The sequence below is a fragment of the Rhinopithecus bieti genome, unplaced genomic scaffold (genome assembly GCF_001698545.2).
Source record: "Rhinopithecus bieti isolate Rb0 unplaced genomic scaffold, ASM169854v2 scaffold_13130, whole genome shotgun sequence".
NCBI lineage: Eukaryota > Metazoa > Chordata > Mammalia > Primates > Cercopithecidae > Rhinopithecus > Rhinopithecus bieti.
Window position 1 is genome coordinate 4,173 of NW_016807302.1, and position 3,874 is coordinate 8,046.

The following is a 3,874-nucleotide window of genomic DNA, read 5'->3' on the forward strand; positions in this document are numbered from 1 at the left end:
CACAAAATACCACTATTTTATGATTCCGTTCATATGAAGTCTCCAGAATAAAATCTATAGAGACAGAAAATAGATTAAACAATTGCTTAGAACTGAGAGGGGAAATGATGGGGGGTGATGGCTAAGGGATACAAGGTTTCCTGTTGGGATGATGAAAAACGTTCTTAAAATTTACTGTGGTCGTGGTTGCACAACTCTAAATATACAAAAAGCCATAGAATTGTACACTTAAAAGTAAAAAAAAAAAAAAAAAAAAAAAGACTGGGTGCAGTGGTTGACTATAATCCCAACACTTTGGGAGGCCAAGGCGGGAGGATCGCTTGAGCCCAGGAGTTTGAGATCAGGCTGGGCAACAAACTGAGACTCCTGTGTCTACAAATTTTTTTTAAAAAATTAGCTAGGCATGGTGGCACTCACCTGTGGTTCCAGCTACTTGGGAGGTTGAGGTGGGAGGATCACTTGAGCCTGGGAGGTCAAGGCTACAGTGAACTGTGATCTTGCCACTTGCACTTCAGCCTGGGCAACAGAGTAAGATCCTGTCTCAAAATGAAATAAAATAAAAGAATAAACCATTGATTGGCCAGGTGCGGTGGCTCATGCCTGTAATCCTAGCACTTTAGGAGGCTGAAGTGGGTGAATTGCTTGAGTACAGAAGTTTGAGACCAGCCTGGGCAACATGGTGAAACCCTGTCTCTATTCAAAATAAAATTAAAATATGTATACTATTGATACTGACAATAACCTGAATAAATTTCCAGTGAAAAAACCCAATCCTGAGAAGTGGCATCCTGTATGATTCGATTTATATAACATTCTTGACATGAAAATTTATAGAAATGGGGAACAGATGAGTGATTGCCAGGAGTGAAACAGGAGGCAGGGGTGGGAGAGAAGTGGTTGTGCTACAAAAGGGCAACATGACTGATGCTCCTGGTGATGGAGTTTTTCTGTACCTTGACTATATCAATATCAATATCCCGGTTATAATATTGTATTAGAGGTGGGGGGTTTTTCTCCTTTTTTTTTTTTTTTTTTTTAAAGACAGAGTTTCACTCTGTCGCCCAGGCTGGAGTGCAGTGGTGGGATCTCAGCTCACTGCAACCTCCACCTCCTGGGTTCAAGCAATTCTCCCTTCTCAGCCTCCCAAATAGCTGGGATACAGATGGGCACCACCAGGCCCAGCAAATTTTTTGTATTTTTAGTAGAGACGGGGTTTCACCATGTTGGCCAGGCTGCTCTTGAACTCCTGACCTCAAATGATTCGCCCGCCTCAGCCTCCCAAAGTGCTGGGATTACAGGCGTGAGCCACCGCGCCCGACCACTTACAGTTGTATGTGAATCTACAAATATCTCAAAATTAAAAGTTTAACCAAAAAATAAATAACATAATGGATGTAAAACACTCTAAATTCTATAATTGTGAGCAAATTATTGTTATGTATCTTATGATAACCATAGCGTGGAACTATTATGACTTTATTAACTTATTAACTTATTAAAAGCACTTAAGTCCCTACTATGTTCAAGGACTAGGTTAGATGTTGCATGGCATACAAAGTTATAAACTTAAGGTAAAATAGTAACTGTTGTCATGCTGCAAGTTTTGGCTAAGCCTGGGTCCTTTTTATGAAATATAAGTTGGGTGAAATATAAATATACTTGTGATGGGGACATACATTTTATTTACTGATAATCACTGATAGCTATAATCAAGATCAAATGCTGTTAACTAATTATCTTTCACAATTCTTATACCCAACTTTGTAATTTGACAAAAAACCTCAAAAGTATGCTGGGGGAAGTGACTCACGCCTGCATTCCCAGCACTGTGGGAGGCTGAGGCAGGTGGATCACCTGAGGTCAGGAGTTTGAGACCAGCCAGGCCAACATGGTGAAACCCTGTCTCTACTAAAAGTAAAATAAATAAAAAAAAAAATTAGCCAGGCGTGGTGGCGGGTGCCTGTAGTCCTAGCTGCTTGGGAGGATGAGGCAGGAGAATCGCTTGAACCTGGGAGGCAGAGGTTTCAATGAGCCAAGATCATGCCACTGCACTCCGGCCTGGGCAACAGAGCGAGATTCCATCTCACAAACAAACAAAAACCTCAAAAGTATAACAGTGAACATTTGATCTCACTCCCCAAATCTGTTCCTTCCGTCACTAACTAGTCTTCTCCATCTCAGTAAATAGTCTACCACCCACTCACTTGTTCAAGGCAGTAACTCAGGCATAATCTTTCTCTTTCTCTTACCTCCTATATTCCTCTGGTGGGCCCATCAATAACACCACCTTATTCTAAGCTATCAACATCTTCTGCTGTGCTACACAATAGCTTCCTGACTGGTTTCTTTGCTTCTACTCTTGCCCCGCTCCAATCCACTCTCCACACAACCACCAAAGTGATTTTCTTAAAACTGAGGTTGTCGCACCACCGACAAAACCCTTTATCGGTAGCCTATTTTACTTAAGACAAAATTCAAACTATACCATGGCCTTCAAGGCCCTACATGCTCTGAACCCTGCCATCTCCCCATCCTTCTCCATCATTTACCTTCTTATTCATCATGATCCAGCCGCACTAGCCTTTCGGTTGCTAAAGTATACCAAGCTCTTCCCAACCCTGAGAGTCTATGTACACATTCTTTTTTTTTTTTTTTTTTTTTTTAGACAGGGTCTTTCCCTTTCTTCCGGGGTGAGTCTGCAGTGGCATGATCATGGTTTACTGCAACCTCAACCTCCCAGGAGGCTCAAGTGATCTTTTTTCTTTTTTTTTGAGACAGAGTCCCACTCTGTCACCTAGGCTGGAGTGCAGTGGCGCAATCTCGGCTCACTGCAACCTCCGCCTCCAGGGTTCAAGTGATTCTCCTGCCTCAACCTCCCAAGTAGCTCGGATTACAGGCGCCCACCACCACGCCCAGCTAATTTCTGTATTGTTAGTAGAGACGGGGTTTGGCCATGTTGGCCAGGCTGGTCTCGAACTCCCGAACTCAGGTGATCTGCCTGCCTCGGCCTCCCAAAATGCTGGGATTGCAGGTGTGAGCCACCACACCTGGCCTCAAGTGATCTTACCTCAGCCTCTGAGTAGCTGGGACTACAGAAGTGCGCCACCTAACCCAGCTAATATTTTTGTAGTGAGAAGGGTCTCCCTGTGTTGCCCAGACTGGTCTTGAACTCCTAGACTCAAGTAGTCCACCCGCCTCAGCCTCCCAAAGTGCTGGTATTATAGGCATGAGCCACTGTGTTGGACCCACATTATTTTATTTTCTTTTTCTTTCCTTTTTTTTTTTTTTTTTTTCTTTTTTTGTGAGACAGATTCTCACTTTGTCACCCAGGCTGGAGAGCAGTGGCGCAATCTCGGCTCACTGCAACCTCCGCCTCCCAGGTTCAAGCAATTCTTCTGCCTCAGCCTCCCTAGTAGCTGGGATTACAGGCACACCACCACGCCCTGCTAATTTTGGTATTTTTAGTAGATACAGGGTTTTGCCATGTTGGCCAGGCTGGTTTTAAACTCCTGACCTCAGGTGATCCACCCTCCTCGGCCTCCCAAAGTGCTGGGATTATAGACATGAGCAACTGCACCCAGCCAGCCCACATTATTTTCTTTGCCTTGAACACTCTTCCCTAGTTCTTCGCAAAACTGGCTCCTTCTTATCCTTTAGATCTCAGCTAAAATAATGCATTGGCTGTTCCATAATTCTACATGAGAGGAAAAAGGGGCAGCAATCTGATTAAAACTGTGAAGGGGGAATTCTTAGGGGATCTGTCTCAAAGCTGCATTTGCATAGCAAACACACTGTCTTTACTTAGATTAAGTATAGACCAATAAAAATGTCAATGTTTTCTAAAATGCTTTTATTCATACTTTATATAAAAGGA